Raw genomic sequence first — 20,854 nt, 5'->3', positions numbered from 1 at the left:
TCCGGATTGTTCGGAGGTTGTTCCATGTCCCTGAGATGTGTTTCTACAAAACCGTATACCATCGGCCTCTCTTCCCTTAGCTGTTCTTCTATCTCTTCCCACTTCAGCCTGTTCCTACCACCCTGCATGTTAATATATACTATGTCTGAATTGGCTCGGCGCTCGTGGCTACGTCTATTTATGCCCCGGACTCTACCTATCTTAGATATTGGTGCCACTTTGGAATCGTATCTGTCCATACCAGCTGTCGAAGAGTCTCCCTGGTTGTTTTCCTCGTTACTAGCTATCCTGCACCCCGAATGGCTCGCTTGCCCCCCAAAAAAGCTACTGCGCGTCCTGCAAGTCGCCAACCCACCTCATGACCTAGCCGCCCATCGAAGTGAATTCTGTCTCGTTGAAAACCCCCCCACCTATGCACCTCTCTGTTTATTTCCACCACCTCAAAGCCTTTTTCTCGACTCATCTGCCATATCTCTTGGTTTGCGTTGACCACCGCTCTTTGCAGGTTGCTATCACGCACCGGTACCTCCGGTATCGTGCATATAACTACCTGTACCTTAAGAGAAGTGGCGCGCATGTCATCGACGCCTTTCGCCAGTGTGGCTGCTAGTCCTTCTGCATCTTCATTCAGGACATCGTTTAAACCGCCTGAAATTATCACGAGGTTTCGTCTATCAGCTATCGTTTTGAGCTTTGCGCTCGCTTGCCTCATGACTGCTTCCAGCTTGCGTCCTGGGAACGCCCCTACCGCAACCCTCTTGTCACCTCTTACCCTCTCTTTGATGGCTTCTGTGCATCGATTTAAATTCGAGTCCCCGGCTATTATCACATGCTGTGACTTTTCAGCTGGAGCGTTCTGCACCTGGGGGCTACTTGCACCTGTGACGCCGGCTGCTTTGTTCCCTTCCTGCCCCACCACTACCTCGCTGAAGCTGGGCCTTGCAACAGTTGAACCGGCTAAACCTGTTTTTTCCAAGCTTGCTTGCTTTTCCTTCTCCACCGTTCTCGTTGCCGGTTCCTTACTGTTCTCTCGGTAGGTGGCTTCTTTGTTCCTTCGCTAGCGCTTCCTCGGCGGACTTCAGTCTTTCTCCCATTGCCCTCGTTTTTTATTGCTCTGTCGCCACCGCAGTCTCGAGCTCGGCGATTCTCCTCAGCAGTTCACTCTGGGCAACCATCATTTTCTCCATTTTTTCTTCGACCTCACATTGCCTACACTTCGCGCCAGCCTCTTCTCCATCCGCTTCTACGCTTGGGTCCACTTTCAAACCCACTCCACATCCTGAACACTTTACGGTCTTTTTAACCATACCTTTCTGACACCAATTCTCCCTATACTCAATAATTACTAAACTAGAGCCCTGCACTTCGAAGAAAAAAAAGGAAAGTCTAAGCTCTACTACAAAAATTTGCGGATTTATTACAACGCTCCCCCTAGCGTACGTCGCCGCACTAAATTGAACGATTGCCTTCAACCAATGACACGCGCCATATGTGACATCATTCCTATTTTATAAGATATATGGTTGATATATGGGGATTAACGTCCCAAAACCACATGTGATTATGAGAGACGCCGTAGTTGAGGGCTCCGGAAATTTAGACCACCTGGGGTTCTTTAACGTGCACTCAAATCTGAGCACACGGGCCTACAACATTTCCGCCTCCATCGGAAATGCAGCCGCCGCAGCCGGGATTCGAACCCGCGACCTGCGGGTCAGCAGCCGAGTACCTTAGCCACTAGACCACCGTGGCGGGGCGTTGTTTCGCAATGAAAAAGTGTTACGTGATATCAATGTGTAGAATGAAAAAGAATAAATATTGTGCTGCACTCACTGAAACAAAACACGGGGAATTGAACAACGACTGGGTCGTAACTGAAAACATCAGGTGTACAGAAGTCGATATAAGACTTACACCCCAAAAAGAGACCAAGGCCCATCGGTAGGGTAACCCACCCATCCCGATGAGTTATTGTGTGGTGCACACTCGCGCCACCAGGGCAGCACTCGCAGTCGGTGGTTGAGCGCGAACTGCCGTGGCACCGCACTACGCGCTAGAAGGTCGAACGGTCCCGGACTGTCACCATCCACGTCCTCCGTCTAGCGCTCATGCCGTGCTCTCCTAGCAGTCTACGTAGTGTGAAATGCATCCTATTTGTACATTAGGAGTTGTTTTTGCATATCATCACTTTGGCCACATGGTCTCCCGGTGTAGCGGGTGCGCTCCCTGTGATATGCTTATGTCATGCATACACACATCTTCAGGGTTCGCTCCCACTGACCTCCCACCGCCGAACCGAAAATCTATATCACTCGATCACAGTGTTGGTTGCAGATCATGGATCTTGGGAGGCATAAATTGCTTGCGCATCCGTAGCAGTAATTTCGAGACGACTCGGAGTTACTTGATGACCCTCACGGTATGGCTGCAGTGGCTATAATTACGGCGCGTACATGGAGAGCTGAATGCCAGGACATTTTAAGGAGATGCCTTCTTTACCACTTCCTCTCTCCCACGGTTTGGCACGTGTTTTGCCGAGTATGCAACTTGGGTCACAGTGTATGTGTAGACAGCACAGCTGGTGACACTCAGTGTGCAGTTATGCAGTATAGCTATTTTCGAGGACTTCCTGGTGCCTGTTGTGAGGCGCGATTACAGCTGTTGAACAGTGCCGTTGTGGCTAAATTGATTTGGAGCGTCAGAACGACTCGTGACAGGGTTCATTAATTCGTTCTGAGAATCCGTGACGGCTTCCTGCATTGGACGCCAATAACCATTACCGATAACTACAATGGAAAGTGCGGTTATCAGTTTCATTCCTATTAGAAGCGTTACAATTTCATTTCGACAGCTTTCTGTTGTTGTTAGGATACTTCAGTGAATAATTGATTTCATCCAGAATATTCCGACAGATCCTATGCATTTTTAAATTCGGCTTCATGCGAAGGGGTTAGCGAGTGCTCTAAAGCCGAAAATTTCCAATGTCTGTGCGGAATTTTTCGGCTTTAAAAAAAACGAGGTTTGGTGCACCAACTATTGTGTTGATAAAGTATTCGTGTTCATATTGTGGGCCTACCAAGCACGTCAACTGCACTGACATATGGCTATGGTCCTCCGCGACTTCATCACTCAAGTTGGAGCATAGGCAAGAGTGTAAAAGAAACGAAGTGTCTGTTACTGTTGACAGTTCAGCCTATAATAAGCGATGTCGAGCTTTTTTGTTGGCCGAGTTAACTGTGGAATTTTCCAGCCCCTTTTCACAAATTTTAAGGCTTCTTTGCACTTGCCCAGCAAATATGGCTATTCATGTGATTATACCACGTTCCCTAGTGCGCATTTGTAGTTTCCTAATAGCATGTTTCTCGATGCCATAATGTAGTTCAGTGTTAGAGCCAAACATAGGCTGGGGGAACCAACAAGTAACGTCAATTATGCTTTGCCAGACATGAAATCAACTGAATGGAGACTTCGCTGTACAGAATAGTAAAAAGTAACTGCGTGCTTTTGTTTTATTATTTTCAAGCTTGTTTATTTAAAAAATCACGATATTGCATGTTGGAACGACAAACGTTAGGTTGACGTCATAAAACTGTAAGCAGAAGTTGGCTAACCGATGTGTTTTCGATTTCTAAAGAAACTTTGCCAGTGCCATACCACGAAAACGTCTGACAGCGAAGCTGTGCGCACCCGTGCATGATTAGCCAGTGAAATGACGTATATGGACGTCGTTTGCGGAGCTTGCTCGGCAAGTTTCTTATGTTCGCGCCCGGTCTGGTGGCACCGACGTCTACACCAGTGTTGCCAGTGTACACTTCTCCGGTCGCGGCTCAATGTGGCCGCTCCGGGAACCTTTGCGACGATTCCAACAATGCTCACAAGATCAAGCGCCGCTACCCAAGGCGTCGGTTTTTGATAGCCGGGTCCCTCGACTCATCGCAACTCTACGTCCACTTCGTTCTCGTCGCTTCGTAGGCATGGAAGCACGTGACAAGTTTCTAAAATGAGTGTCACGCACGGGTACCGATATCTTACCAAACGTCTCACCTCGCTGCTCTAAACCCCTATGAAGAACGCCTCATAGCTCTACGTCTGCCATGTATCAGCGTTGGGCGTTTGACTCACGGCAGCGGCCTGTAATGGCCTAAAGGGGCGGACGGTTAACGTGCTGATCGATGTTGTCAGCACTGTGCAGTGTCGGCCGCGGAACGTTCCCGACAACGCTGCCTTCGTCGTACACATCATGCGCCGCCTCGTTAACAAGACTACCTACACAAATGGTCTCGCCTAGAAACGCTCCGTGCACATTTGACCAAGCTCTTCTAGCATCATTACTTTGTCGATAAGACTTGCACTTTTGTCATCATCGCAATCATTTCGAGCCTCATGATCATTTACCATTATTATGATCTGGAACATTATCATCGCTGCCATTTTATTACATTGACTTCTTCACTCGCTTCCTTTTTGGTTAGGTCACATGGTTGACGACGGCACAGGGTAGACTAAAACAGCTGACGCCATGTAATGCGTAGTAGGTAAAGAAATCAATGAAAGAAATGCACAACCTAAGGGCGACCCGAGGAGGTACGCTTTATGAGAGTGGGACATACCAGAGATGTTGTGTTCGTTGCCGAGAATTATGCCTACCCACACAGAGAAAATTTTTTGAGATGTCCCATGGTAAGAGCAGTGGAGGATATCAACTCTCCTAATATAGCCAAGTGTTTGACAAAAGTTTGTCAGGTCACGCAGTAGATGTTGCGAAGCACAGTCACTGACAGAATCTGATGGAGTTATCCGACAACTCCGAACCTTATAAAAGATACTTGTTCACTGAGGTGGACTGGAAGTCGTAGTCAATTAGGTACACAGCAGGTGACGCAATGGGAGGTCTGAATTAGTGTACCTAGGGTTCTTCGATGCGCGCGCCCATAGAGGGGGGCGCGCGCATCGAGAAACCCTAAGCCCCGTATTATGAAACGCTACTTGACTTGAACTTGACTTGAAACTGCCTTCAATGCAGCGCGTTCGCAACGCGTCTGTGCGTTTGTGTTGTGTTGGCATGGCCTAAAGACAGAGCGTTTGAAACGCGTTTGTGCTGCATTGAAGTCAGTGGGAAGTCAAGATGAAGTCAAGCAGCGTTTCTGAATACGGGGGTGTGTGTACCTCGATGTGTGCGCCACCAGCGGAGAAAGCGCGCGTCAAGGCACACTATCCACGGCCGCCTAGATCGGCTCACGCGGTATTCCTCCAGCCGCCTCATTTGGACGAGGGAGGCGTAATTGCAGAAGGGGGCGCGACAATGCTCCGTTCGGCGCATTGCGGCACGCGCCTACTGCCTATCCTTTTCTTTGCTGTTTATGCGAGATGGTTCACGGAGCTTGAAAATGTCCCTTTATTGAAACCGCCGACCGTGGGTTAGCTGTGCACCTTATTTTTCCTACCTATCCCCTCCCCCCTCCAACCGCGTCAAACAAAAGAAATAGAAGAATTGATGGCGGCTGGCGCTATAGTGTTTATGCGCGCCTTAGCTCCCGTTGTGGTGATAGTTACCGAAGTGAGCACAACCGTGAGCCAGTTTTCAAGAAAGTTGTGTTGCCCTCCTGCACAGCACATGGGTAGAAAGTAAACAGGGGAGCGAACTCACCAGATTGGTCTATTTAAAATATTTTTGTTGGTCATTTACAGTAGAGGGAAACGATGCGAAGGACAGCTGTGTTGCATCGTGGAGCTGGGGGGAGATGCCTTGTGTAGATAACAGCTTGAAGATGGAGCTCGGAGGCGAGGAAGAAGAAGTAGCCAGAGGCACACTCTGCTTATTTTTTATTTCCTGTTCTGTCAACAATAAACCGAAGACGTATCGGTTCTGCGATCTCTCTGGTCCTTATGAAACATCGTGCCATCACCAGGATTGATCTGAAGACAGACGCACAGACTTCAACCTCATTCGTAACAACGGGTTGAAGAACGATGCAGCGGCGTCTGGCTCAAGGACGAACCGTCGAGAGAAGCGCCACGACCGACGACTGTTGGCGACGCACATAAACAGGCATGAGCTCTTTCAACACGTTTTAAGCATGAATAAAGAGGTCCTATCGAAGAAGCGGAAGACGCTTCGAGCAAATGTGACGACGCTTACGAGTTTCTCCCCCCCCCCTTTTTTTTCCTTTTTTCTTTTTTTTAACAATGCGCCAAATTAATTTCACAGTCAAAACACAGTATTCATATTCCCCTAATCTAGAAAATCTATAGGTATTTACTTGCATTAACCACCGGCTTCTTGGCCAATCCACCTTAGTGGGTGAGAGCCACAAAAGAAAGGAACAAGCAAGCAAGCAAGCGAAATCGATAAGAAAATAGAAGAAGACGCCGATCGAGCGCAACTTAGGACGCTTCTGAACCAGATGAAGAGCGTGTCACAGACGCTAAGACAAGTTAACCAACAGATTGAACCGTTCATTGAAGAAGACGACGCGGAAGCAGAATTTGAAAGAGTTTTGCATTATGAGATGAAGATCGTCGCTGCAACGACAAAAATAGAGCAGCAATTACGCGAGTTAGAACAAGCGACGCAACTGACTACGAGAATAGGCACAGAACAGGCAAGCTCAGTGCAAGGTACTAACCAAATCTCGGAGACGCAAGAGCTTGTTAAGTTGCCACGCCTAGAAATGATCAAGTTTGATGAAAAAAACAACAACATGGCCAAAGCTTTGGCATCAGTTTGAGACATCGGTGCATAACAGAGCGAACATGCCAAAGAATAAAAAATTTAATTACCTTCTGGCGTCTGTGAGCGTGGAGGCTGCGTCCCTCATAGAAGGTTTGCAGTTTTTTGATCAGAATTACGAGCATGCAGTCGCTCTTCTGAAAGAAACCTTCGGACGAGAAGATAATTTGAGAGAGACCTACATAAAAAAGTTTGCAAACTTGGACGCAGTGAAGTGTCCTAAGATGTAGATGGGTTGAAGAAACTCTTCCAAAAGTTGCAAGTGAACACACGAGCACTGCAGTCGTTAGGAGTGGAAATGGATAGTTATGCCACAGTGATAGCTCCTGTTGTAAAATCTGCACTACCGGTGGATATGAGGATTGAGATGAAGATGAAGGAAATAGAGAAAGGTGACAACAGACCAGCAACTACGGAATCGGACTCAGCGTTAAGAGACAGCACGAGCAGTTTGAAAGAAATTATGGAGTTTTTAAAGATATACATACGCATCAGAGAAGAAACTCGAGAGGAAAAATACGACGTGACCCAGTTACCACACAGTATCAGGCGGACTAGAACATCTGCGCTTCAAAGCGCCTCGATGAAAAAATGCATCTTCTGTGAGATGACTGGACACTACACAGAAGATTGCAGAAGAAGCATTACTATGCAACAGAAGAAAGAAGCCTTGCAACGGGAACGAAGGTGTTTCAGATGCACCAGACCTCACCACACGGCGAAGATATGCCGCGCTAACGCACGCTGCAAAACATGCAAGGGAAGGCACGCGTTCATCCATGTGTCGACCACGTACGCCTGCAGGAAAGTCAGCACAGCAGCAAAGCGGTAATGATGTTGAGCAAGTGCGCAAAAGCGCGCAACCTGACCGGTTAGACACCAGCAAGTCCTGCAACATGCACGCACAGCAGTCTGATGAACACAAGTGCATACTACTGCAGACAGCCTTTTCGTGGACGGAAGGAGAAGACAGCGGGTGCTACGCACGGATTCTGCTGGACAACGGAAGCCAGAGGACAGTCATCCTCAAAAGATTGTCAAGAAAACTAGCGTGCAAGGTAAAAAGATTCGAAAGGATTACTGTAGGATCATTTGGAGGAGGAGAGATGGAACTAGACATGAAAGTCGTCGAGGTCAGCGTGAGGAAGGATCCCACATCAGAGCCAGTCACGATTGAGGCACTGGAGATAGAAGTTATATCCTATGACGTGCTACCATCGCCACCGTTGACAATACACGAAAGAGCAAGATCGATGGGAATTCTTTTAGCTGATGACAACGAGAAGACGGACAAAGAAAGAAAAAATATGAAAAATTCTTTATTAATTGGAGCAGATTATTACTGGACTGTCGTCACTGGTCACATTTGCGAGATTCATCCAAATGTAATGGCAATGGAAACAATATTGGGATGGACGGTCCAAGGTCCTGTAGGACTTAATTGTGTGCCGATGAAATCATCGATGTTTATGGTACTGAAGGTCAGTACCAAGTCGGACGCGCCTGTGGACGAACTGCAGAGATTCTGGGACTTGGAAAACAAGGGCATCAAAGAGAAACCAGCAACAAAGATGAGTGATGAACATGGGCTAGAGTACGTCCGACAAACAATAGAGTTCAAGGCAGGAAGATACCAAGTGCGGCTACCATTGAAGGAAAACGTGACATTGGACAACAACAACACCATTGCAGAGAAGAGGCTTATCCAGGTGACCAAGAAATTATGCAAGGATAAAGATGAGCTCCTAGCCTACGACAAAGCTATTCGAGAGTACTTCGAGCAAGAAATAGCAGAAAACGTTGAAGAAGATGCTGGATCCTATATACAGAACAAATTTGTAAACTACATGCCGCATCAAGCAGTAATTAAGAAGGGCCCAACAACGACAAAAATACGGATCGTCTTTGATGCATCGTCAAGCCAGAATCCAGGTGAATCCTTGAATGACAACTTGGAAAAGGGGCCGAACCTAAACCCCGACATCACAAGCTTGCTGAAGAACTTTCGACATCACAAGATCACTATGTCAGCCGACGTGGAAAAAGCATTCTTGCAGATCAAGATACATGAAAATGACCGAGACGCACTGCGATTTATGTGGTGGGAAAAAATACTCAGCGAAGATATGCCAAGCACGAAGATAAAAACGTTGAGGATGACGAGGGTTACTTTCGAAACTACACCAAGTAGTTTCCTTCTAGTGGCCATGATTCATAGACATTTGGATAAATTCGAAGAAAAATATCCTGCAGCTGTGGCGCAACTCCGGAAAGGAATCTACGTCGATGACGTTTTACTAGGAGCTGACGAATACTCGACATCAACAAAGATATACAAAGAAGCACAAGATATTTTTCGCAATGCGGGAATAAATTTAAGAAAATGGATTTCAAATGACGCCGAGCTAAGAAAACTCTGTGATGAAGAAGGAGAGGATCTGGATCGAGGGATAAGAAAACTGGGACAAATCAAGAATTTGGGACTGAAATGGAATTTCGTAGACGACGTGTTGAGCTTTCCCGACACTACATGGCGTAATGACAAAGACATGATACAACTCTCAAAAAGACAGGTTTTGCAGGCCACGGCAAAGCTATATGAACCTTTCGGTTTTTTTACACCGTTTTCAGTTAGAGCAAAAATATTGCTGCAAAAAATTAGGATGGATAATCTGAAATGGGATGACCCGTTACCAAGCCAGCATAGATCAGCTTGGAAGGACTGGTCGGAGGAGCTTCAGCACTTAGATGACTTCACCGTTAACAGATGCTTTGACAACAGGCAAGATGAAGTGAAAGCATCGACTCTACAAGTGTTCTCCGATGCGAGTCCAATGGCGTATGGAGCAGCAGCATACATTGTAACAAAATACTCCGACGGAAGCAATGAAGCCAATTTAATCATTGCAAAAGGTAGAGTCGCTCCAATCAAAAAGATTACACTAGCAAGATTGGAGCTGTTGGCAGCCACAATATCAGTCAGATTGGCCAGTCATATAACTGAGAATTTCATGAGGAAACTAAGGAATGTGAAATTCTGGACGGACTCTCAAATTGTATTATGCTGGATAAAGTCTAACAAGGCGAAAGATCTGTTTGTTCGCAACCGCGCAGCAGAAATTAAAAGCAAGTCCAATGAGAGTCGATGGGGTTATGTTAAAAGTGATGAAAATTCTGCGGATTTGTTGACAAGGGGAATGAAGATTAAATGTATGCCGGACAATGAATTATGGTGGAAAGGCCCCACGTGGATGAAGAATGAAAAACAAAGGCCTGATTATGACACCACGCAAAAATCGGATAGTGATGACAACAAAGGCGAATAAAAGACCGTGGCAAGCTTAACTACCACCACGAGTGAAGAAAAGATAATTGATGTGAGCAGATTTTGATCATACAAGAAAGCGTTACGAGTTACTGCGTGGGTGATGCGTTATGTAGGAAACCGACGAAAAGAAAGAAAAGCAGGTTCGCTGACAGGAGAAGAATCGGACAAAGCAGAGTTTGTGCTGATAAAGCAGGAGCAGAAAACGCTACAAAATGCAGTGACACGAATATATGACAACATGAATCTGTACGGCACGAACATCTTCGAAGATGATCAAGGTGTCTCAAGAGTAAAAGGGAGGCTTCAGTGGAGTGATATGAGCTTTGATGAGAAGCATCGTATTATTTTACCAAGAGAAAGTCACTTTTCAGAACTCTTAGTTCTGAATGCGCATCAAGTGACAATGCACGGTGGCGTTACGGCAACATTGACACATCTAAGAACGAAGTTTCGGATTGTGTGTGCTCGACAGATGGTGAAATATGTGATAAAGAAATGAATCACATGTAGGAGATTCAATTCTAGACCAATGGCACAAGAAATTTCACCACTACCAGCTGACAGGATGAGACAGATGAGGCCATTCAACACAGTTGGTATAAACTTTGCTGGACCGCTAAATGCTCGAGAGGAGAAAGGCGAAAAAATTACAAAGTTTTACATTGTGATATTCACGTGTGCAGTAACAAGATCCATACAACTGGAGTTGGTCAAGAGGATGTCATCAGAAGCGTTTATACAAGCATTCCGAAGATTCGTAGCCAGAAGAGGATTGTGTACAACTATTTACAGTGGTAATGCAAGAGCATTCAAGAAACCTGAGAAAGAGATGAACAAGATATTAAAGATGGAAGATGAAAGGGTTCAACAGTATACCAGTAACCTGAAAATAAAATGGAAGTTTATTGTAGCGTTAGCTCTATGTGGGGAGGATTTTATGAAATACTACTCAGAAGCTTTAAGACATCCATGGCAAAAACTATAGGTGCTCGACTTTTGAAGGAAGAAGAACTACGGACTGTGGTTGTTGAAGCAGAAGGAGTACTTAACAACCGGCCTCTTACTTATGTGTATGACGATCCTAACGAGCCACAACCCATCACACCGGTGGACGTTATAGGAGGCAGGCAAGCAATGAACAAGCCGGAAGAAAACAGACTCGGAGAACGCAATTTGCTGAATTACTGGAGTGCAAGAAAACAGGCAATGATAACATGGCGGAACAGATGGAAAAAGGAGTACCCGAGGGAGCTTAAGTGTGCCCGCAGAAAAACAGAGTGTCACACAAATGTACAAGAAGGAGATGTAGTTCTGCTTGGAGAAGCGCAAAGAGAACTCGGTGGAAACTCTGCAAGGTCGAAAAGATTTTCCCAGGCAAGGATGGACTTGTGAGAACATGCTTGCTTCGTACACCTGAAGGAAAATTAGTCAAGAGGCCGATTCAACTGTTGTATTCACTCGAATGTTTTTCGGTTGAATCTGGCCGGCGGGAAGATGTAGAAAATAGATTGAGGATGGAGCTCGGAGGTGAGGAAGAAGTAGCCAGGGGCACGCTCTGCATATTTTTTTTTATTTCCTGTTCTGTCAACAATAAATTGAAGACGTACCGGTTCTGCGGTCTCTTTGGTCCTTCTGAAAAACCTTGGATTACTGAGGCCTTCACTGGGCAAACATACCTGCCTTACTAGCGGACAACGTTTTTTGACAATGAAAGGAAAGCTACAGGAGCGGAGCTGCGTGCAAATGTGCTCATGTACGGGAAGTAGTCTGGTTTGGCGCCTGTCTCGAAACTTTTTGAAAAGTGATGCCTGAGCACAACCAGTGTTAATTTGTATACAGACACAGACGTCGTTTAGCGTTTTAGGTACATGTAAAAGCGTTTTTTTTGCACGCGTGAAAAAACGCAATTACACCGTTTCAAATAAACGAATACAAATAAGACTTGTGCGTGCTACCTGCTGTCTCAAAAAGCTACAAGAAAAATATGAAATAGTAATTTACACACAAACAAACATGCACGTCCTCACACCCTAAACAATAACAACACGCAGGCGCGCACACCTACACACATACGCACGCATACACTAACGCACAGAAGAGCACACACACACACATCCGCACGCACTCGTGCACAAACGAACACACACGCACGTGCACACACAGACAGACGAGCTCACACACACACACACACACACATTCGAAAACACGCACGAAAGATCACATATACGCACGTGCGTGCACGCCCACACACACATTCGCACGCACAAACGAACACACGCGCGAGTGTGTGCACTCGCCCACACACACAAGCGCGCGTACACCGACTAACGAGCGCACGCACACATATACACACATTAGCACACACACGCATGGAAGAGCACACACACACATGCAGGCGCGCACGTCACACACATCCGCATACACTCACGCACAGAAGTAGCACACACACACATGCGTGCACTCGCCCACGCACACTAGCACGCCCAGACTGGCAGATGAGCGCGCTCACCATACACACACATTCACACGCACTCACGCACGGAAAAACACACAGCGCGCACGCGCTAGACCCCATACAAAAGTGCGCGCGCACACATTCGCACGCACTCACGCACGGGAGAACACGCACATACAATCACCTCCCCAATCGCCAGCACGAAACCATCACTTCTCGGCGGAGACCCACACTTTACTGTAAGGAAGGCCCAAGTGCGAAAATCATCTTTATTGCAGTTACCTGGACTTTTCGCTCACAACCAACGCAGCTTTTCCACTCACACAGAGACGCCGACGACATAAGTTCAGCGCAACAAGCTCTTTGACGGTATCGCGCTTTAAAACGACAAGCTTCACCTAAGCCAAAAAAAGTACTTCGGTCATGGGGGGGACCGATTCCTGGCGGCTGGCGACTAGCGTCTCCCATCATTTTCACGTTCATATTAGCCTACATTCGGCCTTTCCTTAGATAAGAACGTCGCATTCGCATCACGGTCATATAGTGGGAACTTTGAAACGCTGAGTGTCGTACCCACCACGAAATTTTGCTGATCATCGTTCAGGTGAAAACGATTATAGCATTACCAGTACGGCGGTTTAGTTTTCCAGCCATGTAAAAACTAAACTAGCTACGCCAGCTTACGGTGCATTCATTGATTCATTGATATGTGTAGTTTAACGTCCCAAAACCACGATAGGATTATGAGAGACGCCGTAGAGGGCTCTGAAAATTTCGACCACCTCGGGTTCTTTAACCTGCACCAAATCTGCGCCCACTGCCTACAACATTTCCGCCTCTATCAGAAATGCAGCCGCCGCAGCCGGGATTCGATCCCGCGACCTGTGGGTCAGCAGCCGAGTACCTTAGCCACTCGACCACCGCGGCGGGGCAGCTTACGGTGCATGATTGATCGTATAGTTGTTGGGGTTTTACGTCCCCAAACGATGATATAATATTGAGGAATATGGCACAGGGGAGGGCGGAGAAAATTCGATTATTTGAAGTTTTTAACGTTCATTTGAACCGAAGTACACAATCTATCTATCTATCTATCTATCTATCTATCTATCTATCTATCTATCTATCTATCTATCTATCTATCTATCTATCTATCTATCTATCTATCTATCTATCTATCTATCTATCTATCTATCTATCTATCTATCTATCTATCTATCTATCTATCTATCTATCTATCTATCTATCTATCTATCTAGCAGCTTACGAGTTTTAGTTCTCCTGGCCGCTTCAATAATGGTATCAATACCAAACTTGGTATGGCATAACATGGCTGTATGACGAGCATAAGCGACTAGGCATAACACTAAAATCAACACATGTATGTCATGGAAGTCATGACTTACATTTCATGGTCTTGCTGTTCTCGCAGTGGTTTCGCCGACATGACATGTTGCAAAACTGGTATGGTGTGACATGACTGCATTGCGAACACAAGCGACAGACTCTAAGATGAAAATCATGACATGCTTGTAATGTAACAACTTGACTACATCCCACATTCATCATACGATCGCATCCGTTTTGCTAGCTTCGCATATACCAAATATGGCATTGAGGGACGTGAATATATGAGGAAGGTAGGTGACTGGTGCAAACATCATAATCATGAGATGCGTTCCATGTAACAACATGACTACATGCCGCGCTCATGATGCGCTCGCGGCTGTTTCGCTAGCTTCACATGTACCAAATTTGGTGTTACGTGATGTCTATGGATGACGAATGTATACGACTTGTGCAAACATGATAATCATGACACGCGTGTCCTGTAAGAGCATGGAACTCATGCCGCGCTCATGATGCTCTCGTGGCCGTCTCGCTAGCTCCCCATATACCAAACTTGGTATCACGTGACCTGAATGGACTAAAAATGTAAATGACGCATTCAAACATGATAATCATTATATGCGTGTCATGTTAGACATGACTACATGCTACGCTCATAGCGCGCTCGCTGCCATTTCGCTACCTCCACATATACGAAATTTGGTACCAGGTGACGTAGATGACGAAGGTAAATGACATGTTCAAGCATGATAATCATGACAAGGAAGTCATGCACGGCGTAATTTACCTCCACCTCGTAACGTTGTGCTTGTTTTAAAACAACATGTCAACTTTTCCTATTCGTGCTTCGTATATCATCGATTCCCACTGTACGTGGGATCTGCCAATTTTTTCATAAAAGGGTACACGGGAGCACGTGGCCTTCGCGCTCCCGTGTTCCTTTTCATGAAAAAATTGGCAATGTGCTACACAAGCCTCAAGTATTCCACGTTGATCAAAATGCGGCCGCGACGGCCGCGATTCCGTATCGCAGCATTCAGGTCATTAGTCAAGCGTCGTAACTACTACAGCCCACCGTTCCGGGTCCTTTTGGTGCATAAGTGAGGGTCAGCGTTGACACGAGAAAATTGAGAACTTTCACCATATAGAAGGCAGTTTTTGGCAGATGTAGAGCGATATTAAAGGTTTTGCGTCTCGCCATTCCATCATCTATACAACCTCACCACAGACGCATTTCCCTAGCGCAAGCGACTTGCGTAAAAATGTGAGACGGCGATAACATTTACCCAATCACTTCGAAGCTTCGAAGAAGTTCATTTGATTGTTCATTCAGTCTGAACATGCAGGTTCCTGTCAATCTGAATTACATATGGGCTTCTCTGTCGTGTGCTGCTGGTGAATTGGACGCAAAGCTTACAGTAATCATGTTCTATTTGTCCTTCCTTACGGTTAGAGTATGACCTTCGATATTTTCTCATATCGATATTTCGACGTCTCAACGTGAACGCATGCGGGCACCAAGTGTACCTGCCGAATTCTTCAATGAATGATAGTTATGAAAATAATATGTTCTTCGATATAGATGTCTTTTCCAGACCTAGAAGATTCTTCTATTCCAGATTTTTCTTTCAGTGTCGGCGCATACACCTGTGTCAGTGCGTCGTCAGATGGCGGGCACGTTATAAGATCCGCATCAGTGACGTAGCCAGGGAGTTGGTTAGGAAATCTCAAATTTCCAAACACCTTTCCTAGATTTTATATTTGGTATGTGTTGTAAGGCACGGCCGCAAGTGGGACACCGCAGAGATGAACTGGAGATGACGGCTGCCCTGGGCAATGACTGCGAGGCGGCATCGACGATACGAGTCCGTGTCCCATTGTGTATACATGCGAGTACATATGTGCATGCGCACACTAATACACAACGAAGACACATAAACGGAGGTGGGACACCCTCTCCATAGAAATAAAATTTTGACTACGCCCCTTGTCTTCAGCCAGTACTTTGAGAAGCGATTGACACAGTTCTCGCAGAGGAATTTCGTTTCACCTACCCGAAAACTGGTCTAAGGCGCAGCGTTGTTCTCAAAGGGCCTTGAACCAGTTTTCTAAATAACCATCGAATAACCTTAGTATCGGAATTTAGCGCTTCACGAATCGATCATCACCAAAGCTTCTCAAATCTGCGAAGATCAAGTGGAGTTACAAAAACCTTGCGCGAGTGCGCTGTAAGCTACGCAGGCAGGGAAAGATGCAAGGTTAACCCATGTCATCACCTTGAGCACGCGTAATGAAACACGATAGCTCTCTACCGTAGGGATTCCTTTACGCAGCGAGCTCTACTCGAAGACACTCATCAGACGAAGCAAGGTGCCGCGAGGTGCCGGCGCCCCACGGCACCTCGCGGCAAGCGGCACACCTTACCTGAAAGCCGTGCCTGATTACGTCGAACTGTTGTCCGAAGTATGTCATATGCAGTTCAACGTCAGCCAATGGGCGCCAGCCGTTCCGCAGAGAGTGAGCACAGGACCCCACGGGAAGCGAGGACGCCTTATAAAACGGTCACATCAAGCACCGCTTCCGAGCTCTCCTTGCCGCGCACGGCAGGATTTGCCTGCGCGTTGCCAATGAGGCATGTACTCACCCATTTTCGCAAATATTAAGATTTTGGGTAGAAGCGATGATACCAAAGCCCACGAACTGATGGAGGCCTTCTACATATCTGCAAGAGGCAATGCTTCTGTTAGCGACACGTCTGTATGTCGATTCGACAATGAGCGTAAAATTCTGTGTGCCTTCTTGTAATTTATTTAGTCCGGACATTGTGACCTATTTTTGCTTGCACATGTTTGTTTTATTAGTGTTTTATGATTGAAGGATGACGAAAAATATTACACGATCTTCCATTACAGATAACCATGTGTATAGCATGTGAAGCAGCGCATAGGTCGACCTAATGTTCCGTTCTTCACGGGCACCTTGCGCGATCTTAAGACGTCCTTGCAAGTAGATAACCACGGTGTATACGTATACGCCGAGAAGAAGAAAACGCATCGTTGGCAAGCAACATCACCACCGCTTGGGTACTGAGTTCTGGGCTCCTCTCGCTCGCCTCGCGCTGATCGTCGCCGGCATCTGCCTGAACATTGCCCTGTCCCGATCGTGTTTTCATCGTACGGCCACCGTCGCAACACACACCAATAAACCCCTTTTAGATTGGTGGAGGGTGCTGACATTCCCCGTCGCCTGAACCTGGGTGCTGACATTCACCGTCACCAAAACCTGGAGCTGCGCAAACGAACGCTACCTCCCATCATGACCACCAACAATGCGCAACCTGGCTCTTCCACTCCATCCTCCGGCAACCCCGGCGTTCTTCGCTTGCTAGAGTCCAAGGTCTTTAGCGGAGCTGATGAGACCGACATGGAAGACTGGTTCACTAACTACGAACTGGTGAGCGCAAACAACAATTGGGATGACGCGGACAAGTTGACTAACGTCATCTTTTACCTTGCTGACGTGGCCGAAATGTGGTGTAACAACCACAAAAACGACATTATGACGTGGTACATCTTCAAAACGTCATTTGCTGATGTTTTTGGCCGAGCCACTGTCCGTAAGTCCAGAGCCAAACAACGCTTGCAGACTCACAGACAGAAGCCAACGGAATCGTTCACCAGTTAAATCGAAGACGTTATTGGTCTTTGCAACCATGTGAACACCGCCATGCCCAAGTAGGAAAAGATTCAGCACATCCTCAAAAGGATAAATGACGGCGCACTTCATATGCTCCTGGCCCGTAATCCTGCCACCGTTGCAGAACTTGTCACTTTATGTAAAAGTTTGAACGAGTTGAGGAAGCAGCGCGCCCTCACTCGGCCATTTTTCTCACACGCCAACTCGCTCTCCAGTCTTTCTTCTGTTCCCGATCACTCACCAACCCTGCAAGAGATTAAAAAGTTTGTGCGGGAAGAAGTAGCTCGTCAAATGTCGTTGATTCCCTTCACGCAGCAGCCGCCGTCCTCTCATCTGCCCTCACCACTCCGCGACGTTATTGCCGAAGAGTTAGCTCAGGCTGTTCCCGTCGCTGCGCACCAGCAGCCTGTCGCCATGCTTGTTCCCTATGCGCTGGCTATGCAGCCCGTGTCCGCACCTCTTACGTAAGCCCAAATGGCACGCAACAGACCCCGCCAGCAGCATTGGCCACCCATGTCTTCAGTTGCTCCCCACTCCGCCCCTTTTTCGACCCCTTGGGCCGCACCACGAGTCAGCAATTCGTGGCGCACTCCTGACAATCGACCAATCTGCTACGCCTGCGGTACTCCAGGACACTTGGCACAATATTGTCACCGACGCTTCCGAACACTCCACGACGCTACGTGGCCATTACCGTATGACCCACAGCCCATGTACCTACCTGCTCCCTATCCCTCTTCGCAATATGGCTACACTAACTTCCCCGAGTCTCAGTCACCCCAGCCCCCATCTCAGACTCACTCTCCCCGCTCCCCGTCTCCTCGCAGGTGAACACTGTCCCCAATGAGTCCCCGACCCACTTCCTCCAACCGAGAAAACTGAACGCCGCAGTTCCAGAGGCAAGAACTGCGCCGTCGTCGAAATGCTCAAGTCCTCGCACATCACCTGCTAACGTAGTCACAATATCTGTCGATGGTGTTTCTACCTTTGCCCTCGTCACCACTACTTTGACACTGGTTCGCACCAGCCATTGCGTCAAAGACCATACCGTCTCTCTGCTGCAGAACGTCACGTCATCAACGACGAGGCCGAATAAATGCTACGCCGTCGCGTTATTCAACCATCGCATAGTCCTTAGGCATCTCTTGTTCTAGTTCCAAAGAACGAGAGATCGATAAGATTTTGCGTCGACTACCGGCGAATAAACAAGGTGACTAGGGAAGAGGTCTATCTATTACCGCGCATCGACAATGCCCTTGACAGCCTCCAAGGAGCCGAATTCTTCTCCTCCCGCTTAGACTTACGATCTGGATACTGGCAGGTTCTTTTGGCAGAAGCTGATCGCCAGAAAACTGCGTTCATTACCTCTGATGGCCGGTACGAATTTAACGTAATGCCTTTTGAGCTTTGTAATGCTGCTGCCACGATTGAACGACTCATGAACCCCACGCTGTGTGGACTGAAGTGGTCTGTGTGTCTATGCTACCTCGACGACATTGTCGTTTTCTCTCCCGATTATCCTACACATCAGCTTCGGCTCCAACTGGTCTGACGTGTTTAACCAACGCTGGGCACCAACTGAATCTTCAAAAGTGCCGCTTCGCCGCGCGAGAGCTTTCCATTTTAGGGCACATCGTGTCCAAGCATGGTGTTCTACCCGACCCTGCAAAACTGCGAGCAGTCGCTGACTTCCCGAAGTTTACTACATTGAAAGAATTACGAAGTTTCGTCGGACTATGCTCGTACTTTCGTTCGAAATTTTGCGTCGATCACGTCACCACTGACCAACCTCCTACGCGGTGACGCACACCTTTCATCCTGGTCTCCTGACTGCGACGTCGCGTTTGCCACACTCTGTGGTCTGCTAACATCTCCCATTCTTCGGACATTTCGACCCAACATCTGCAACGGAAGTTCACACAGACGCCGGTGGGGTTGGTCCTGGCGCTGTCCTCGCCGAACGCAAGCCGGGCTACTCCGAATACGTCGTTGCTTATGCGAGTCGCGCGCTCACTAAAGCTGAGGCCAATTACAGCGTCACTGAAAAGGAGTGCTTAGCCCTAGTGTGGGCGCATCGCAAGTTCCACCCTTATTTGTACGGTCGCCCATTCGACCTGGCAACGGACCACCATGCACTTTGTTGTCTCGCCACATTGAAAGATCCTTCTGGCCGCCTAGCTCAGTGGGCTCTGAAAATCCAGGAGTACGGCATTCGCATCATCTATCGCAGTGGTCGCAAGCATTCTGACGCCGACGCCCTGTCCCGTTCGCCTTTACCTTCCGACTCGGCCTGCGGAACCACTGGTACCAACTTCGTCGCATCTCTCGACCTCGACTCCTTTGCCAGTGAACAACAGAAGGACCCGTGGGTCGCTTCTCTTTTTGACTGTCTCTCTGGATTGTCAACTACTGCAGTATCAGGATCTCTCCGACGTCAAGCTGCTCATTTCGCTATTCGTGATCGCCTGCTACACCGACGCAACTACGCCCCTGAAGGTCGTAAGTGGCTCTTGGTTGTCCCCCGCAGCTTGCGATCAGAAATATGCGCCTCCTTTCACGACGATCCCCAAAGTGACCATGCAGGAGTTTTCAAAACTTGCGAACGCATTCGCCATCGCTTCTACTGGTGCGGAATGTATAATTTTGTTCGAAAATTCGTTATGGGCTGCCCTGACTGTCAACGCCGCAAATCACCGCCGTTCCACTCGTCCGGTGCGCTTCAACCACTTCCGTGCCCTGCCAAACCTTTCGATCGGATCGGAATAGATCTCTATGGCCCTCTACCGATGACATCAGATGAAAATCGGTGGACCATAGTCGCTTGCCATTTAACACGCTACGCTGAGACCGCCACCATTCCAAGTGCCACTGTGCGGGACATAGCGTCCTTCATCCTCCATCGCTTCATACTACGACATGGTGCACCTCGAGAATTTACTGACTGAGGTCGAGCCTTCCTATCAGAAGTCGTCACAGCTCTGCTTTCTGAATGCCATGTTGTTCGCCGCCAAACCAGGGCATACAACCCGCAGACTAATGGGCTCACGGAGAGATTTACCCGCACCCTCGGCGATATGCTCGCGATGTATGCGACATCTGATCATACTAACTGGGATCGCAATTTTCCATTTATCACGTTCGCATACAACACCACGGCAGAGTCTACCACTGAATTTTCACATTTCTTTCTTCTTTATGAACGCGAACCATCCCACACAATCGACACTCTCCTTCCATATACCGTCCTGACGCATCCGAATGCTCATCTGTGTCTGAAGCTGCCCGAAAAGCGGAA

The sequence above is a fragment of the Rhipicephalus microplus genome, chromosome 2, assembly GCF_043290135.1.
Source record: "Rhipicephalus microplus isolate Deutch F79 chromosome 2, USDA_Rmic, whole genome shotgun sequence".
In the NCBI taxonomy this organism is placed as follows: Eukaryota; Metazoa; Arthropoda; class Arachnida; order Ixodida; family Ixodidae; genus Rhipicephalus; species Rhipicephalus microplus.
The sequence above is the reverse complement of the archived record's forward strand: the minus strand, read 5'-3'. Positions refer to the sequence as shown.